At 43.2% G+C, this 21,066-nt stretch overlaps 1 protein-coding gene across 2 annotated transcripts in view; it reads right to left on the reverse strand.

The window, feature by feature from the left end:
* LOC119660359 (synaptogenesis protein syg-2) overlaps window positions 1-14,002 on the reverse strand; it is a 354,674-nt gene extending 340,672 nt beyond the window's left edge. For both annotated transcript variants that reach the window (XM_038068867.1, XM_038068866.1), the window contains exon 1: window positions 13,168-14,002. The gene's annotated coding sequence lies outside the window, so the exon portion shown is untranslated. The remainder of the gene's footprint in view (window positions 1-13,167) is intronic.
* Between the last annotated feature and the right edge of the window lie 7,064 nt (window positions 14,003-21,066).

Raw genomic sequence — 21,066 nt, forward strand, 5'->3', positions numbered from 1 at the left:
GTAAACATGCTACAGAATTTTTTTTTTCCCACGGCTAGAAAATTTGGATTTGGGGGACACTTGGTTCCAACAAGACGGTGCAACAGCACACACTTCAAGAGCATCGATGGCTGTTTTGAGGAAACACTTTCCAGAGCGCCTTATCTCAATTAGAGGCGATTTGGAATGGCCGGCACACTCTCCCGATCTGTCCCCTTGTGATTTTTTTCTATGGGGTTTTTTGAAATCCTGTATTTATGTGAACCGTCCAAGAACCCTACAAGATTTGAAGACCAACATCCAAGAAGAAATTGCCAACATAACACCTGCTATGCTAACAAGAGTCATGACAAACGCCAGAAATCGGTTTACGCAATGTATGGAGAATGGGGGACGTCACCTAACAGATTTGATCTTCAAAACAATGTAAATAAAAACTTTTTTTGTTGCATATGAAATGGCCATTTTGGCAATCAAGTGAAGTTAGTTGCGATTTTGGTGTATCAAACCAACACCAGTTGGCGCTGTAGGTGTTGAATATTGAAGTATAAATACTCCTACATTTAATCAACGGGTCATTTCAGTTTTGACCATCGTTGGGATAACAGGGAATAGAAAGGAAAAAAAGGATGGAAAAGAGCCAAGAACGTATGCTTTTTCTGTATGAGTTCAAACTCGGTCATAAAGCAGCGGAGGCAACCAAGAACATTAACAGCGCATTTGGAGCTTAATACGGCAACCGAACGAACCACACGGCGGTGGTTCGAAAAATTCCGATCAGGTCATCCAGGACCATCGATTGACAACGACGAGCTGCGTTTACTAGTCGAATCCGACACACGTCAGTCTGTGAGGGACATTGCAGAGAAACTGGGCGTACACTATTCAACAATTTCCTGGCACTTGCAACAACTCGACAAATGGGTTCCACATGCCCTTACGGAGCAAAACATGGCTCTTCGAACGGAAATTTGCAGTTCTCTACTCACCCACAACAGAACCGATCCCTTTTTGCACAGAATAGTGACATGTGATAAAAGGTGGATATTATGCGACAATCGTCGCCAATCAGCACAATGGCTAGATGCTAATGAACCACCGAAGCATATACCGAAACCCAGCCTCCATCCGAAGAAGGTAATGATGATTGTTTGGTGGACTACAGCTGGAGTTATCCACTATTCTTTTTTGGCACCTGGAGAAACGATAAAGGCACAGAAATACTGTGCCCAACTCGAGGAAATGAACCAAAAATTGAGTATTCAACGGCCGAGATTGGCCAACAGATATGGCCTCATGTTTCCAGAACAACGGTTCAAAATTTGAACGAATTGCTGTATAAGACTCTGCCTCATCTACCATATTCACCGAACCTTTCGTCAACCGACTACCACTTTTTTAAACATTTCGATCATTTTTTGGCGGAAAAACAATTTAGGAACGAAGAGGCTGTCAAAATTGCCTTCGACGATTTTATCAACACCCGACAGTTGGACTTCTACGAAACTGGCATAAATGCCCTTGAATCTCGCTGGGAGAAGTGCTTTGAATCGATTGGCACCTATTTTGATCAAATAAATAAATTTTTGTAAGCTTTACAGTCGTTTCAAATTTTAGTACAAAAACGGCCATTTCATTTACAACAACCTAATAGATATCGGAATGGGATGCATTTTGAGGATTAGATTTCGTATGGATGCACCATTGTGATTTTTTATTTGGATTTTTCAGTCAGATGGGTTCCGAGAACGAGACCTGTTACACTTTTTGTGGCACACATTTTGAGCCCTCCCACGAAAAGTACTAATTCAGCTCTTTCATTTTATACCCCACACGACCAAATGACCAATGAAAAAGAAATTACACTCTCCTTTCATATGTATGGGGATCCAACCCGCCCTCCTCCCCTCCCCCCCTTGCCGCAATTTAAAATTATGGCAACTGTTGCATATAAAAGTATTCGCGGACTACATGTTCTCACCAAATTTCATGACTATTAGTTTAGCCTTTTCCGAGGAAATGAGGTGTGACAGACGGACAAACAGACAGAACGGAGTTATCAGATCACCTATCAGATCAGGCTGGTGTCCTCGTGAAGAAATGGAAATGCTCGGCGGATGCGTGGGAATACGCACTTGTACGCATTTTAAGTTGTGCGTGCATGGGGATGTTCATGCGCAAGTCGAGTAGGTGGGAGGGAAACACTCACGCGCAGACAAAAAATGCTACGAAAAGGACACCCAGAACAAGAAATCAACTTGGAAGAAGAAAGGAGAGCAAAATTTACGGAACCTCACTAGCAGCGGTTTTGGAAGTAGGCAAGCAGGCTCCCGGCACTGCCTCGGTGTTGGATTAATTCGGCACCGTTGCATCGAATACTACAAGTAGCCTGGAGAAAGAATCTTTTAAAAGGAGTACATCACTCCCGAAAACGCCTGTTCGAAATACGCTTAGAAATCTTTGAAAAGTTGCCTTTTATTAGCTCATAGTGGGGCGATTACACCTGGTCGGGATATGTCGCAGGGCCTAGTGCTTGATCCATTTAGAGGAAGCTCGACAATCCTGCGAGCTCTCCCAAAGTTAACGTTGGTGAAGGACACTCCTAGAAGACCAATAAATACGGAAGTGCGCAGTGGGAAAAACAAGCAGAGTAGCAGTATCAGAATACGAACGAATCATCGTTTGACCCACTCGAAAGAAAAATAATAGAGTTGTCTGAATTCATAAAAGAGAAACATAATGTACACCACCCCATCAAAAACATATGCCGATATTCTCAAGAATGTCAAATCCGATCCTGAGCTGACGGATCTTGGAGAAGACGTCAGCCGAATCAGACGCTCTCAAAAAGGGGATTGGATACTGGAGCTGAAGAAATCTCCGGGCAAAACAACTAAAACTTGTAGAAGTCCTTAGGGGAAGAGACACAAGTACGTACCAGAAAGCAGGTGATTGTGATACAACGTGAAGATATTGATGAAATTACGACCAAGGACGATACCCGCGTGGCCTTAGAAAAGCACGACTCTGTTTACAAGATCCCGCAATCAGAGGACTGAGGAAGGTATACGGCGGCACGCAAGGGTAACTTGAAACTGACCAGCTGAAGCAGCTTTCAAATTGCTGACGGCTAGTTAAGCAAAAACAAGTTGGGTCGTTTGCCGACTCAAAAAACAGATGTCCGTCAAGGGTTGCTTTAAATGCCTTGCGAAATACCGGTGACTGTCATAGGACAAAAAGATGCAAAAAGTGAGCGGGAGGAGGTCATATGTATAGGGAGTGCAAGATTGAGCCTGATACATTCAGGCCCAGTCTTGCAAGGGGAAAAACGGCGTCAACTATCTGTACGTTGTGGGCTGCAGCAGACGCTTAGTGTTTAGGAGAGCCTAGAATCAACTCCAATCACTGCGAGACAGCGCAAGACCTACTCTCGCAGACCATCTGTAAGAAAGGAATATTGAAGGAGGAATTGTACAATTCCTGGATCCACTAATACCACCTGTCGTAAAGTTCACTAAGAACTCCAGTGACGATATCTATTATCTAGATTCAGGGAGCATAATATTTACGACAATGTCCGCCTATTCCTTGCGTATATATGCAAGATGCACATGAAAACCAACCCCAAAGTATTGATTCAACAGGAAGGTCTTCTCACTGATGATGACTCTTTACGCATTTTTTCCGACCGATATCACCAATAAACGGAAAGAATAAAGATAGGAGACTACAATTTTGAGACCGTTGATAATTTCTCCTATCTAGGGTCGAAAATCACAACCGATAACAGCTATGACGATGAAATCCGCGCACGGTTGTTGTCAGCCAACAGAGCCTATTTCAACTTGCAAAGACTGTTCCGCTCGAAACGTCTCACCATAGGGTCAAAGCTCTTACTGTACAAGACTATGATCTTGCCAGTCCTCATGTATTCCTCGAAGACTTGGGTTCTTATCACGAAATATTGCGAACTCTTAGCCGCGTTCGAGAGTAGAATCCTCTGAAGAATTTTTGGCCTTCTCAATAAGTTGCGGTCGGCGGGTCACTTCATTGGTATGGATGAGGATATCCAGCCCGGAAAGTCTATAATGGCAATATCTATGGTAAAAAAATAAGTAGAGTGCTAGTGAGAAAGAAGTATGCTGCTATGCTCAATCAATGAAAGTCTCTCATTTTCTCGCTCAACGGCTAGCTTTGACCAATACAGAGGATATCAAATCATCAACGAACTCTCTAAGTAGTCATCAATTCCAATGCTCAAGCCAGCGTTAACTAGTAAGTGCTCATTAGCCTCAGTTACATAACCAAACCATCGAAGAAACCTGTCTCCCAATAGGTCAGTGAGGTACCAAACTATCTATACCCGCATCCTAAATGAGTAATTGGAACAGAGGGCTCCATGGTTGCATCTTCATGTAACGAAAACTCACTAGATAAACTTGGTCGACCGAAACCTAGATGGGTTGATATACCAGATGGTAATTTGACGACATCGCGACGCTACCCGGACCAAACCTATGGCCGAAATAAGTGGCAAACAAAAAGGCCGTAGCCAATAGTTAAGATGAGGAAGCTCCATGACAGATTCTGTCAAGATTTTTCCTTCAATTTAAAAACTAATGAATACCTGCGAAACGGCCCAAACCTAATATTTTTAAAGTTTCTCAAAGAAACCCGGTTTAGTTAGAATGAACGCCTGAGTAAAGGTAGGTCTTCCAGTCGAAATAAGCGCCCATGCTGATATCCGATTTCTGCTCTTGGTTACTAACAATTTTGTGTAATCTTGAGACCCTATTGCTGCTTTAATTGAAAGTGAAATTTTCTAAAAATAAAGATTTTAAAAAGATGGAAATTGGTAGTTGCAGTATCTCTGTATTCCTACTATTGCCTTAAATGGTACGAAACTCTTTACATCAACGATACCCAACAAGATAAAGTGAGTTCTTGGCGCATTAAAAGTTGCTATCATTTCCTGCGAATCGGCCTAAAATCACTCTGCATCTGACTGCTGTGGACAGCAGATGTTTTTTTTTTTCAGGCTCAAAGAAAGTGGACCAAAGCCACCAACTTTCACCCGTGCCTACACAGGGAAAATTCTCATCACGGCTATCAACTGCCAACTTTTAGGAGCCGAGATTAGTTGTGACTCATCAACCAATTTTTAGACACTCTATGCCGACCAATTTTCAAAGTTAAGTTTCTTTTTCTTTCACAAACTAAGAAAACGTCTTTTAAAAATAGATTTTAGCGATTCCAGGTAATGAGTACGGAAAAAAGCGGTCCTAAGCATCGTAAAACCACCAACAATACCCGCGTATTAACGACGTTTCCGAGGACGACATACGGCTGCAGTTACCCATGCTGTGCAATGACAATGACTTCGAAAAACAGCAACAAACGTCTACGGAGGTCAGCACGCTCGAGGGAATGGGAGCTGAGTACGATGATGTGCGACAAAATGAGAATCAACTTACTCAAATCGAGCTGCTGACGAAAACCATCAGCGAATTTAGGGACACAGTGAAAACTCTTTAATATATCCTGGAGACAGCTTTTCCCGCTATGAACGTAGAACAACAAGCTGCTGCCCTGACGAAGTCAACGAAAGTACCAGCTGACTATCCGCAAGTGAGCCAAAAGAGGGGCCCATAGGAGAAAAGATGTGTTTGAGGTCATCGAAGAGGGACAACAAGAAGACCTTTTTAACTCCTTTTGCCGGCGGAAAAGGCACAAAAAACAACAGGTGAGTGCTAAAAGTGTTAACCCCAAGTGCCAAGTGTCAGTGCCTCGTCTGCTGGTGTCTTGAAGCCCAAAAAGGAGAAAATTCCTCCAATTACGGCGTATAATATTAGTGGCTCACAGTTACTGAAATCCCTAAAGGCGACTCTAAAAAACACGAAGAGTGATAGAACCCCCTTTTTGCAGAGTCCACAAGGGACCATGCCAAAATTTTTTCCCTCAATAAGGAGCAAAGACTTAGTGCCACCAGAAGAACCCCTCCATCCCTTAGAACTCAGGCCATAATCATCTGGGGTCTCCATAGGCAAGCTAACCCCGAAGAAATTACGGCCGAACTCAATTCAGAGTACCCACTTCTGAAAGTTCGCTCGGTTGCAGATTTTTTGACCAAACAATATGAGGCTCTCCATAGGGAGAATCCCTCGATCCCTATAAAATCTTAATGCGGTCTTTTTATAGCCTTCTTTGAGCCCTCCTAAGATCTAAATGAAGTTTTTAAGGTAAAGTACATCCTCAGTCAAAAAATTACCTTCGAAAAGGTCAAGCCAGTGGAGAAAGTGCAACGATACAACCGTCAAAACTTTAGGCATATCGCCAGAAATTGCTCGATAATACACAGATGCATTAAATATGCAAAGAGCGATCGGCGTCGGGAATGCTCAAGACCCACGACGGAAGTTCCCCACTGGATCATGGATGTCCGGCTTATAAAGGAATGGTAGCCAGAAGGAAGGCAACTGAGAAATCTTCAGTCAAGCAAACAATGACTCAACTTTCACAGATGTTGACCAGCCCAGGCATATCATACGCGCAAGCTGCTAAGAAATCTCTTCCCAAAGCAACGAATCAAGCATATGCCAAGCAACCTAACAAAGGTTTCCGAGAATTGGTTGAAGCTCACTCTTCGGTCCCCAGCAACGAGCAGCGTCAATTCGCCATGATAAAACATATCCTCAACTTATTGAATTAAGTATTATCACATTCAGCTCCGCGTCCCTGATGTCAGACGCCCAACGTATCACCACCCAATTGTTAATCGACACTCTGAAGGCAGTCCGAAAAGATGATTTTTTTGAGGAAGTCGCCATCGAGAACCTGCAAACATCTTACACTGCGGCGGCGAAAATTAACAGACATAAAACCCGGGCCTAATATGTCCCTCCCCCCGCGGTCCCGAAAATTCGTTCTTACTGAGCGCAAGTTTTTACGAAATTATTTGAGGCTCAACTCAATAGCTTCCGCCTCGAAACAATCTGGCCTTAACTGCGACTGTTGAAGCGACAATTAGAAATTTCCTTTCCAAACATTCCAATAAGTTAGTGACTTTTCTGGCTACGAACACCGCAGTCAAACTAGTGGACACATCCCAGTCAAACAATTTTAGAGTCATTTCTCTGCTTTCCAACCTAGGAAAACTTTCTGAAAGAGCCTGGACAACTGAACTTATCCAACATTGCAATCTGAAAAATATCATTCCTCGTCGCTAGTTCGATTTCCGTCATAAACACGGATTGCAACATGCATTGAGGTACCTTCAAGACACAATCGTTTCTAGACTCAATGTCAACAATAAACCAACCGTAGCCTGTGCATTGGATCTAGGAAAAGACTATGACTCCTTATGGGCAAACGGACCTATTTACAAACTTATCGAAAACAACTTCCCGATTCCGATTATCAGAATTGTCATCAGCTAGGGTGTTCTATGTCAACGTGGGAAACGAATTTTCCGATCTCTTGCTAGTAATATTTGGAGTACTGCAAGAATCCATATCAGAACCTACTTATTTAGCATTTTCACGGCTGACGTTCCCATTCCTGAGACCGACATTATCCAATAAGCCGATGACACTCTTACCTTCGCGTCAAACATCCGCCCCAACAAGGCCGGCAAAGCAACAGAAAAATACTTGCTACATAAAAAAACAAAAGGTTGACTGACGGTTTCGTCCAGGGCAGAGGCAACTCATCAGATGCTGCCTCACCTCTGCCCTGGGAGCAACGTGACCAAAAGTGGCGGCAAATGGCAATTATTTGGAAGTGAAATCCATCATATGTTCAGACCTAAACTAGGCCGAAGTGAATTTTTTGTTTAGGATGCTGGGAGTCCTGAGTCCGCATCCACTTGATGACGGACTGGACCACTTGGGAAGCAACTTACTTCCTCCCAACTCATCATTCGCTGCCTCGCCTCTACCCTGAACGAAACTGTCCGTCAACCTTTTGCTTTTTTAAAAAAAAAATTGGGTGTTTAACACAAAACGAGGGCTCCCTGGACCACTAGAGAGGAAGTAAGCTGCTCCCCAAGTGGTCCGGTCCGTCATCAAGTGGATGCGGACTCTGCAAATACCTGTACTATTGGGGAAATAGAATAAATGCGGCAAAAAAGCAATTGTGTACTTTTAGGAGACAATCTAGATACTCAGGTTCTAGAAGTATCCATAAAAATGCTAAACGCTTAAAAATTAAAATCGGAAATACCACAGTAACTCACAAACGATCAAATACTTTGGAGTTAAGTTTCACGAATTTCTCAAATTTAATCCGCACCTGGAGCTCACTATGAATAAGGCACGCGACGCAGTTAGTAAAATCTACTATAATATCTTTTTCGCAAAAAAATAGGTCCTAGTGCCAAAGCCAAACTGATTCTGTACAAAGCCATAATAAAACCCATCATCTGTCACGGAGCATCTACGTAGAACACCTGCTCCAACCCTGCCATGAGTGAATGCAAAGCATTTGAACGCCGAATATTAAGATATTCCCCCCGGCCTATCTTATAACTGGAAGGCTAAAAAGGTCGGGAAAAACGCCGAAGTATATCGGCGAACAAGAGTGAAACCATTTCGAAAATATGTTCTCAATTTGACGGAAAGGTTTTTCGAGAAAACGAAAGACCATCCACATCCATTAATTCGGCAACTCCATCAACAGGGTAGCACATCCCCATTGGCCATATTTCCCACGCCTTGCCAAGTTGTGAGTAATAACCTAAAGCTTTCTATCTTTTCGCTCTTTGACACTCCTGGTATGGTAAGGGTACATTGAGGACAAGCAGAAGTTAGTGTGATGTGCGATCATATAGTAGTTTTAAGTTATAAATGATTGGAACTATCCTAGCGGTCAAAGGGTAATATAGGTCCCAGATTTAAATGTGGACGTACCCACGATGAGCATAAAACTAAGGAAACGCCCGCTGAACCAACACCAACAGCTCTACTACCAAATCCTTTCTCCACCGTCACTTAGTGATCGCTGGGAGTTCTTTCTTAATGAAAAACTGCAGACGGAGATGGATGAAGGCGACTCTCCCTTGCCTAAAAACGGGACAAAATGTACCAACTGGTCCTCTAGGTTGGGGATTGGGTAGGGCTGACAACCCTACTTCGATACGGTAAACAATGGAGTTTTACCGCCACAAGTTCCATACTTCAACTGTTCTAGCTGGGACTGTTTCTTTGTCCTCCTGGAAAATGAACCCAGGTTGTCTTCGGCATACACTTTTGAACCCTTCTGAATGATAATTGCGTTGGACAGTCTGAGGGCTGTCGGACGGGTTCTTTCTCTGTCCTAAATGGATAAAACCCTGTTTCATTGACGCCATTATTACTAATGCTTTGGATATATAGGGTACGGGAGGCTCAGTTTCTGCGCGCCTAGACCGTAGTAATCCCTCGTACTCGGAGCCGCAGCTCAAAATACTCAGCTCTTTGTTAGACCCATTGCGCTACCCCGTAATCCGCTTATTCGATGACTGCGGGCTTTTACAAATTAGAGAACAGTCGCCAGAAGCCAAGAGTGCCGACAATACTTGCAATTTCACCGTTCAGAGTAGATTTGACAGTGAATGGCAGGATGTCAAAAGATGCCTTTGTCCCTAACATTGTGGGTCTAGATCTTTGGCGAGCCAGTCTCTCAGCTTCGTCACTACCAGTTATGTTTGAGGGCCCTGGCACTTACGTCCGAAATAGTTCGTTTGGGCGGTCAAGTTTCAGCAGCAACTGGTGGCAACTCCATACTAACTGACTTGCTGTTATGGATAACGCTGGCGTTTGTCAAGGAACTTCTGGATGGACATGTGACCGTATGATTAGCCGACTTTCCACGCGCCAATAGTATTGAATGCATGGTTAGCTGCTTTGCGTTTCATTTCCAAATGAAGTGGAGTAGATTTAGGACAGCTTCAAGTACCATGGCCGGCGTATTATTCATTGCTCCAATAATACTTAGGCAACTGAGCCGTTGAATCTTCGCCAGCAAATTCCAGCTGTTCAGTCTCGGCCACCAGACGATACATGCACATATGAAAATGGGTTTTAGTGTTTAGGTTGTAGTGAAAGTCCCCCCATGTGGCAGTCCTACAGCATCAGAGCAATCTGCAGGTTCTGGTGCTGCTTGGATTCAAGATATAATCCTAAAGTCTCGACTGTTTGTACCAGCTGGATTTCCTTCCCTGATAAAATCGGTAGCGTGTAGCTGCCCCAGCTTAGGTTCCTAGTGAATATGACTAATCTAGTCTTCCTAGCGGCAAAGGCAGGGGGACAGTCAGAGTCGCATTCAAGCGGTCACATATTGTGCCCGTAAACTTGTTGCTAATTATTACGGCTAGATCATCCACAATTTCTTGCGCGAAAACTTTTGTGTCCTCCAGCAGCCATAACAAGGTGTCCATTACCAGGAGCCATAGCTTTGTAAACCTAGATAATCCAACTTTTGGCAACGTCTTTTGACAAGGATCCACTTCAGCTTTGAGGTTACCTCAAGTGAATTAGTGTCTTCGCAAAAGTGTGTCCATGATGATCGTTTAGGCGATCTTATGCTCTTCTTTAGAGATAAAAACATCTGAACGAAAGAAAACTATCGATTGAAGGTGTGATCCGCCGTCGATCTTCTCTCCCGATCATGATACTGCCGTCTCAAGTTTTAGGGTTCTACGCGCTCGGTCGAGGTATTCTTTTGTTTTTCTTTTTTGTTTTTTGCTTTTCTATAATAGTTTAACTCGCCTCTTTTCTTTTGCGAGGTTCCTATGAGTGTTTGTTTTCAATTTCCATTGGTTTAACGGACTGAAGTATTCAAAAAGATACCCAAGGTCCCCGAATGCCCAAGTCTGGTTAACGAAGTGACGTACAAGCACATATCGATGAGACACTTTAGGAGAGCTTAAACATTTGAAACTTTGCCTTTGCAGTCGATTTCGTCAAACTTTCCAATTTTGTTAAATAACTGTCCCCTTTAGGTTAACTCTAACCAGCCAGGATGGTATTTTGACCACCGCCTAATTCAAATAATGTAATTATAAACTGTATGGACGAGACACTACACAGACGTCAAATATGTAACCAGAGCGTCATTTGAACTCTCGATCATCAGTTCTCTCCTTTCATGCAAAAACGTTCTGAAACTTGCGATGACCCATAACCATCAATTGTTTGAGTCAGCGCAAACTTTTACCCTTTTCATCCAAAATTTTTCAAACCTTCTTCAATGCCAGTGGCACCACTCCATGACACCAAAAAAAATTGACAATAAAAAATGTCCTTAGTGTGAGAAACAGTCATTCTTCCAACCTTTTCGACAAAAAAATACAAGCAATGAAGAAAAACTTCAAATTGGGGGGAGGGGGGAGGGGTAAGCACCATCGAATTTCGCTGACAAACAGTTATTTCAACATAAATGCATATAATAGTGGGTCTAGGGGATTAGAACGGAGAAAAGTAAAATATCTAATTTAAAGTTGTGAATACTATTGAGAAATCAGTATACTACTGGAAGCAATCTATGGAAACCTCCCTGTATCGTTTTCTTCTTCTTCTTCTTTAATCTTTTTCAAGTTCAGTAGAGATATCGGCTGGTCTGGCTTGAATACACCAGTTTTCTGGGTCATAAGCTAGCAAGCTTGGTCTGAGTGGAATCAAGAGGCTGTCAAATCCTCATCTAGCTCTCCAAGCCCTTGTCAGTTCAAACACTCAAACCAGTGTTATCTAGTGAGTTCACATTCGCCTCAATTACATGACCAGACCAACGAAGACGTGTCTCTCGCGTTGGATCAATGAGGTAAAAAGCTATTTATGGTTACGCCTATTCAGATTCAGATCAGATTTCAGAGAGAGAGTCCTGCTTTAGTATGCTCTAACAACAACTCGGAACGGACGAAAACTCACTAGGTGACATTGCCAAACGACGCCAATAATAATAATAATAATCGTTGGCGCAACAGCCCATATTGGTTCAGAGCCTTGAAGTGTGTTAGAGGACTTCATTCAAGACCGTAACGGCACACTACAGGATTATAGTACTCTATAGAAAGCAATGTGGCCAGCATTGCGCTCTCCCGAGATGATTACTCAGATTTGACTCAGATACGCATTCTCAGCTGAGTCGACTGGTATCCGACGTCAAATCGAGATACAAATCCCACTGCCACCAGGGAGGTTTGAACCACGACCTTCCGTATGACAGCCTTGTGCTCTAACCACCCAGCTGTGCGGAGACGGAAACGACCCCAAGGACCACTGAAACAGCGATTAGTTGATACATTAGATGGTGATTGGAAAACCTCTTAACATTACCCGGACCAAGTCAATGACTGAAATGGTTGGCAAACGCGATCAAAAAAGCCCGAGCCCACTACCAAAGAAGCTTACAGAAGCTAACAGATTCTATCAAGATTTTCATTTGCGGTACTATTTATAATCAGATGAATGCCTGCGAAACGGTCCAAGCTTCATATTTTTAAGATTTCGCAAAAAAAAATAAAAATACTTAAATTTTTTTCCGTTCCGGTTTAATAGTTAGAATGGACGTTTGAGTTAAAGTAGGTTTTCCAGTGAAAATAAGCGACCATGCCCCATATCCGATTTCTGTTCTTGATTATTAGCAATTGCATGTAATCTTAAGACACTTTTGCTACTTACTTTAACCTTATTATTTGCCTAGTCTGGGTGGCAGGTTAGATGAATTAATTGAAAGTGAAATTTTCCAAAAATAAAGATTTTAAAAAGATGGAAATTAGTAGTTCCAGTATCTCTGTATTCCCAAAAATAAAAACGCTATTCCTAATATTGTCCTAAACGGTACGAAATTTTTTACATCAACTGTACCTAGCCAAGAGGACAAGTTGAGTTCTTGGCACATTAAAAGTTGCTACCATTTCATGCCAATTGGCCTAAAATGTGCTTAGCACCATCATCTCGGCATAAAACCGAATAAAGCAATATTCAACTTAAAGGTTTGCTCGTCAAGAAAGGAATCTTGACTGTGCGTCCGTAAGATATGGGCCTATACTGAGAATATACTTCAAAGAAATTCGTAGGAGGGTATACACCTTAGGATTTTATATGTAGGATCCTTGAGGGTATATTCTTCCATGCCTATAGTAGAGGTAAGTATGCATATATATATTTCGGCTACCATTCTTTAATATTCAATTTAATATACTGTATGTACCGTAAGGATTGCTGCTCCCATCTAGCTCGGCTGTTCAGTTGTCTGCTTCGATGTATCCAATTGAAAACTCACTTTTTTTTGGTTAAATCATCACATCGTTACTGCTAGAACTAGCCACACTTACTACTTCCTGTATCAAACCACACTCAGAAATTTTTATCTATTCTTGTGTTTTCACAAAACCAGAATGAACCACTTGCACTTTACTTCATATCTGATATCTTTAATTTCTATCTTTCGCACGGTTTTTGGACCAAGACTTCTTAGCAAATTTAGATACTATTAGTATTGCATTAGGCCTACAAGATGAGACGAATTCCACCAGCATAAGACCTCGTCAGATTTTGACATCACTACCGGACAACTCATGTTTGAATTCCTCTAACCTCGCTTCGCACTCACTACTACGCACTAAACATCTGAAATCTTCAACATTTACACATCTTTCACCATCATCCACGAACACTTTTAAGATCCATTCACAGAACTATCGCAATAAGGTTCAGACATCGCTTCAGGTCAACGTAAACTCAAGTGATGCTTTCCGTATCCTTGATGGGGATTTGAACCGCGGACGAACTGACACGAGATAAACTTTCGAACTCATATAAATTTTGAAATCCAATTTAAAGTGACAATACCTTGCGGACCCGACTACATGACATTTAGGGACTAAAACTATACGGTTGGGTCCCTCAAGGATCTCAGGAGGTGGGCAGTGAATTGATTTTGTTCAAAAGAGTGTCTTCTGTTTTTCCTTCTAAACACAAAAATATTTATTAGTTTCGGATATACGACACAAAACCATACCACACAAACGAAGCTCTGCACGGTACTAACGAAATAACGATTCTCCAGTATTTTTCAGCAATTGCGCTCACTGCCTCCTTGAGTACTATACACAGTACCTACCAGTCCCAGTGGGCAGGATGAGGTGAAGCGCGCGGCGAACGGCGAATTCGTTGGGGGGCTTTACAACTGAATCTCGCCCTGCACAGAATCACTTGCATGCTTACTTCGCCCCAGTAAAGTTCGGTGCCTCCTTCACTCGAACTGTGCCAAAGACGCGCGCATTCGGAGCGAAAATACGAACATTCGCCAGACGAAAAACCGTAGAGCGAATATTGTAAGCTGAACTTTTGAGAGACGCCATACTGTCTAAGGATGTTAATTCGCTTCGAATTCCGCTGCTCATTCTGACCAATTTACCCCATGTGTCATTTCTACGAAGTAGTTGCAACCCCTCGCTTTTGACTCTCCTTTTCGCCATGTCCTTATGCGTACACATGCGTCCTAGACATGAAGCTTTTTCTCGGTCGCACCCAATTCGAAGTATCTGGCGAAATTCGGCACGGGTGACGAATTCCAAACGATGAACACTTTTTTTTTATGTTTACTTTCAGACAGTTGAAGAGTTGTACAAATTGGGACAAGTACCCTGTATTAGGCTGCTCACTTGTTTCCATTATACTCGCAGTGGAGTGCATGCAGCACATGCCGAATCCTCGCTCAGCGAAGTTGGTGATGTTATTTCAATTAAATGGATACATTTGCAGAGCATGTCCTGGAAAATATTGCCACAAGTTCAACTCTTTTACTTTAGTTAAGTTAATAACACAAAGGACACCAGAAAATTGTGTGTGTGGTGTAATTGTGAGATTGCAAACCCTTCTTTACTCAGGTTTAAATTATGCAAAGGATGTTAAACATATGCGAAATTTGTTCATAAATTTTAATATCTTCTACGAAAATATTCAACTTAATTTTAACATTTCAAAGAAATTGTTTCCCAGAATAAGAGCCTCCACCACCTCTTGACTTGCACCCTAGAAATAATCCGAAATATTTTTTAGATTAAACTGTGAGATGAGTGATGAGTTTAGTCCCTCAAATGTTTACCTAGACGATTCCTGAAAAATTGGCAACCAACCCACATACCTCCAACATTTTTAAATCAACAAGCAAAAAAGTACCGGCAACTCCAAACGAGGTTGTTATTTGTAATATCCTGTTGAAATATGAAAGGTTGTTGGTCCAATTCAAGCCACATCGCCCCCCGCCCCCTTCCCATCTTTATCTTTATTTCTTATTCTATTCTAAACATTCTGCCCCTCCAAGAACCACTGGTTCTTCAATTTATCGTGGTCATACCACTGGGCCGTGGATTCAGGAGACGTTCTGACTGATGAAGTTGGCTTTGGAAGCCTTGTGACCTGCATAATTTGCAAAGGAATGCAGTGATAGCAATCCTGGTAATCAGGAACCCAAACCCAAATCATCATCATCATCAACGGCGCAACAACCGGTATCCGGTCTAGGCCTGCCTTAATAAGGAACTCCAGACATCTCGGTTTTCCGCCGAGGTCCACCAATTCGATATCCCTAAAAGCTGTCTGACGTCCTGACCCACGCCATCGCTCCATCTTAGGCAGGGTCTGCCTCGTCTTCTTTTTTTACCATAGGTATTGCCCTTATAGACTTTCCGGGTGGGATCATCCTCATCCATACGGATTAAGTGACCCGCCCACCGTAACCTATTGAGCCGGATTTTATCCACAACCGGACGGTCATGGTATCGCTTATAGATTTCGTCATTGTGTAGGCTACGGAATGGTCCATCCTCATGTAGGGGGCCAAAAATTCTTCGGAAGATTCTTCTCTCGAACGCGGCCAAGAGTTCGCAATTTTTCTTGCTAAGAACCCAAGTTTCCGAGGAATACATGAGGACTGGCAAGATCATAGTCTTGTACAGTAAGAGCTTTGACCCTATGGTGAGACGTTTCGAGCGGAACAGTCTTTGTAAGCTGAAGTAAGCTCTGTTGGCTGACAACAACCGTGCGCGGATTTCACCATCATAGTTGTTATCGGTTGTGATTTTCGACCCTAGATAGGAGAAATTGTCAACGGTCTCAAAGTTGTATTCTCCTATCCTTATTCTTCTTCGTGTTTGTGTTTGACTAGTGCGGTTTGATGTTGTTGGTTGATTCGTCTTCGGTGCTGACGTTGCCACCATATATTTTGTCTTACCTTCATTGATGTGCAGCCCAAGATCTCGCGCCGCCTGCTCGATTTGGATGAAGGCAGTTTGTACGTCTCGGGTCGTTCTTCCCATGATGTCGATATCGTCAGCATAGGCCAATAGTTGGGTGGACTTGAAGAGGATCGTACCTCTTGCATTTACTTCAGCATCACGGATCACTTTCTCGAGGGCCAGGTTAAAGAGGACGCATGATAGGACATCCCCTTGTCGTAGACCGTTGTTGATGTCGAATGTTCTTGAGAGTGATCCTGCTGCTTTTATCTGGCCTCGCACATTGGTCAGGGTCAGCCTAGTCAGTCTTATTAATTTCGTCGGGATACCGAATTCTCTCATGGCTGTGTACAGTTTTACCCTGGGTATGTTATCATAGGCGGCTTTAAAGTCGATGAACAGATGGTGCAACTGTTGTCCATATTCCAACAGTTTTTCCATCGCTTGCCGCAGAGAGAAAATCTGATCTGTTGCTGATTTGCCTGGAGTGAAGCCTCTTTAGTATGGGCCAATGATGTTCTGGGCGTATGGGGCTATCCGGCCTAGCAAGATAGTGGAGAATATCATATAGATGGTACTCAGCAACGTGATACCTCTATAATTGCTGCACTGTGTGATATCTCCCTTTCTATGTAAGAGACAGATAATGCCTCGTTGCCAATCGTCAAGCATTGATTCGCTGTCCCATACCTTGAGCACAAGTTGATGAACCACTTGGTGTAACTGGTCGCCTCCATATTTAACCAATTCGGCTGTAATTCCATCGGTTAACTCCGCCATGCTATTAACATAGTATGCTGGTCCCAAGCCCAGGTAAAGGAGGAGGCTTTGAGGCAACGTACTCTGTACTATCCTCAGTAAAACAAAAATAAAATGCTGAGATCAGGAAAAGAGATAAATAGAGTATAGATGGAGTTATTCTACTATGCTAAATCCTACCTGATCTCTCTTGGTGACAGGCCCCGCGACAGGTCGACCAAGAAAATGCATAGAATGTCGTTACAAACATGATGATCGGATTGAGTCATAAGCCTCGGAGAAATGCTAGGGCGTCCACCTCAGTCGACGCGGCAGGACGGGCCCCGGTCCTGTCGAGAAATGGGCAAGGGTTCTTGACGCATGGACGGCGTCAGGACGTAAGCAAGTTAGTCCGCACACAACGAACAAAACAAATACGTGTCTGCACGCTAAATGTTGGTACCCTAACTGGAAAGACGGAGGAACTCGCAAGAGCCCTTCGGAAAAGGCGCATTGACATCTACGCTCTGCAAGAAACCCGATGGTCTGGTGCCAAAAGCTGCGACATTGAACGCGAACGCGGTCAAAATGGCTACAAACTTCTCTATTTTGGTAACCCACACACTCAATATGGTGTTGGCATTGCCATCTCAGAGGGTTTCCGTGATGCCATTAAAGAAGTCGAACGATTTGATGATCGGCTGATGAAGCTCACCATTATATCAGCTGATCGCACTATTCACTTCTTCACCGCGTATGCACCACAGACAGGTCGACCTGATGCCGAGAAAGATGCCTTCTGGCAACTTCTCGATGAAAAGACTTGTCACGTGCCTGCTGACGATTACATAATCATTGCCGGCGACCTTAATGGTCATGTGGGTGAGAAGGCAGACGGTAACAGGTGCCATGGGGGAAAGGGGTTCGGAGCACGTAATGAAGGTGGCGAGCGTATAATCGATTTTGCGGACACCCATGACCTTGTACTTATGAATACATGGTTCATCAAACGATTGTCTCATCTTCCCACATTTTATAGTGGGAACAATAAAACGCAAATCGACTATATTCTTATAAGACACCAACACTTTACCACTGTCACTGATTGCAAAGTCGTTCCCTATGAGACCATCGCACCTCAACATCGGCCGTTGATTGCCGTCCTGCGAATTAAGCCACCGATAAAACAGCGTGAGGAACGCATTGGCCCGCCGCGCATTAAATGGTGGCGATTTGGTGAGAAGGAAGAAGAAACGGTCTCACTCATACAATTGCCAACCATTACGACTGTGGAAGAATCATGGAACCGAATGAAAGTCACGATCCACAAAGCGGCCTCTGCAACCCTCGGGGTCACCAAGCCGGGTAAGCGGTACATCAATCGAGATACTTGGCTTTGGAATGATGATGTTGAAATGAAGGTCCGTGAAAAGAAACGCCTCTACCACAAATTTCTCGACGATAAAACACCTGCTAATTGGCAAATTTATAAGAATGCCAACCGGGAAGCAAAGAAAGCGGTCGCTGTCACCCGAGCAAACCATTTCAAAAATCTTTACGATAAACTGGACACTCGGGATGGCGAGAGAGATCTTTTTCGACTTGCTAAAAGCCGTGATGAACGCACACAGGATATCGAACATTTCTGTTGTGTTAATGATAAGAACGGTACTTTGCTTACCAACCGTCGAGCCGCACGGATAGATGGCGAGAATACTTCGAGCAGATTTCAACTGAAGAATTTGCTCATCCTTCACTTCCACAATCATTGCCGACATTTGGAGCAGTTCCACCAGTCAGCGCTCAATAAAATACTAACCATGTGTGAAAACATGCAGCATACGCTACACGTACACAATACAAAAATAAATAGCATAACAGAATATTTACACAAACAGCATGTCCGCTGCTAGGTCTGCAGTCACAGCGGTACCACTGGATGGCCTCCGGATCATCGCGATTAATGTGAATTTCATCGTAGGAATCCATCGAAGAGCGGAGCTCCTTGATTTCGCTGCCAGACAACAGCCTGACATAGTCTTGATTTCAGAAACCCACCTCAATCCGAGGCATTCGATAACATTCAAGGATTTTGAATTCGTGAGGAACGATAGACGAAATTGTGATGGGGGAGGTGGTACCGGAATACTTGTGGGTCGCCATTATCGTTTCAGGCATATTAATAGGCCTGAATTTGAAACCTTTGAGTGTATCGAAGTCTCATGTATTCTTTTTTCACTGCCTAGAGGAGGGAATTTATACATTCTGTCAGTCTATGCAGTGGGAAACAACCGAGCCAAGTTCAGGGAGGAATTCCATTCTCTGTTTACGATACTCGAACTGAATAGGCTGCATAATTACTATATTATAGCTGGCGACTTGAATGCTAAGCATACCTCGTGGCTAAACGCCACAAACAATCCCAGAGGGGTATTCCTCAAATCTTGGATAGAGCAATACCAGATAGAGTATAAATGCGAATTATATGGATCAGAGAGTCCAACCTGGCCCAGGGCAAATTCCTATCTGGATTTGTGCATTGCTGACGCGCGCTTGAACTTTAATTTTAGGAATCCTCAACGGAAACTACAGACTCTTCCTTACGATAGCGATCATAACGCTATTCTTATTGAAGTTCTGTTTGATGGACGAAGAGTTCGCCTTCTGCCGATGGACAGTGGCGTCCACAGGCTGAACTTTAAACAAACAAATTGGAAGAAATTCCAAGAGAGGTTTATTCGGGGATATCGAGAGGAATGCCCACCTCTTGATGGGGAAAACGATAGTACAATTGCACCAGGTGACAGGAACTTGAGCAACGAGGAAATACTTCAGTATCTTCTCAAGCTGGAGAACTTGACGCTGGAAACAATTGAACAAGTCGTCCCTAAAATTAAACCTCGCAATAATATGGAAGGATATGAAACTGCAGCCATAAAACGGTTGAAAAAAGTGAAAAGCCTTCTGCTCACTCGCGTCAACAAAATCTATCGGAGATATGGGGACTATCATCATCCCATATTGGTTGAGTTCAAATCACTTCTAAAGATCGCGCGGGATCTTATCCGTCAACATTACGTAAATGAAGTGAACTCCCAGTGGCGGGAGAAGTTAAAGGGTATTTCACCAAGCGATCCAGATTCCATGTTTACTAAGATAAATACGTTATTCCGGAAGAAGTCACGAATAACTGTGCCGAGAATTAAAGTCGGTGGCAGCGAGATACAACACCTTATTGACTCAGGTATAGACACGAATAGTGTAACTGCTGATGCGCAAGGCAATTACATTGTGATGGATGATGCTCTGAAACTTGAACTTATAGGGGAGCACTTTGAATCGGTGCATCGGCCCAGAACGGACTTAGAGCCAACGCGACTTTCGGAAATTGTAGAACGAGATGTCCACAATTTCAAATATAGCCCGAACGGCACCACAGTTCTCCAATTTAGCTCTGCGTTGCAGGCTGATCTCATACCGAATGATAATCTGCTTGATTACTTTGTCTCATGTGTAGAGTTAACTTCCATATTCAGAAGAGTAAACAATAAGAGATCATTCGGTATGGATGGCATTCCCAACGTGGTCCTCAGGCATTTACCAGACATTGCCATTCGTAATTATTGCATTTTGTTCAATAATTTATTGAACAATTCCTTCTTTCCAGGACAATGGAAGAAAGCCCGAGTATTCCCGATTTTAAAGAGAGGGAAGGATTCATCTAGCACTCAAAGCTACCGCCCAATCAGTTTGCTGCCTAACATCAGCAAGGTGTTTGAGGTTTTGGTATTGAAAGCCTTGAACGGGCATATCAAGAAGAAGGAATTATTGCCGAACGCGCAATTCGAATTTCGATCTGGACATTCGACAATACATGCAATAACGAAGGTAACGTCTGATATTTGCTGGCGGATTAACAATGGTGAGTGCGTAGGCGCTTGCCTTATAGACATGGAGAAAGCCTTTGATACCGTCTGGTTGGATGGACTGATTTTCAGGCTCCTGAAGAATGAGTTTCCCAGTCACCTCGTAGCGATGATGTGTAGTATGCTGTATGGCAAGTGCTTTGTCATTACGGACGGAAATCTCACTACTAACAGAGAATTTCATGTTCTGAATGGATTACAGCA

The sequence above is a fragment of the Hermetia illucens genome, chromosome 6 (assembly GCF_905115235.1).
Source record: "Hermetia illucens chromosome 6, iHerIll2.2.curated.20191125, whole genome shotgun sequence".
Lineage (NCBI taxonomy): Eukaryota > Metazoa > Arthropoda > Insecta > Diptera > Stratiomyidae > Hermetia > Hermetia illucens.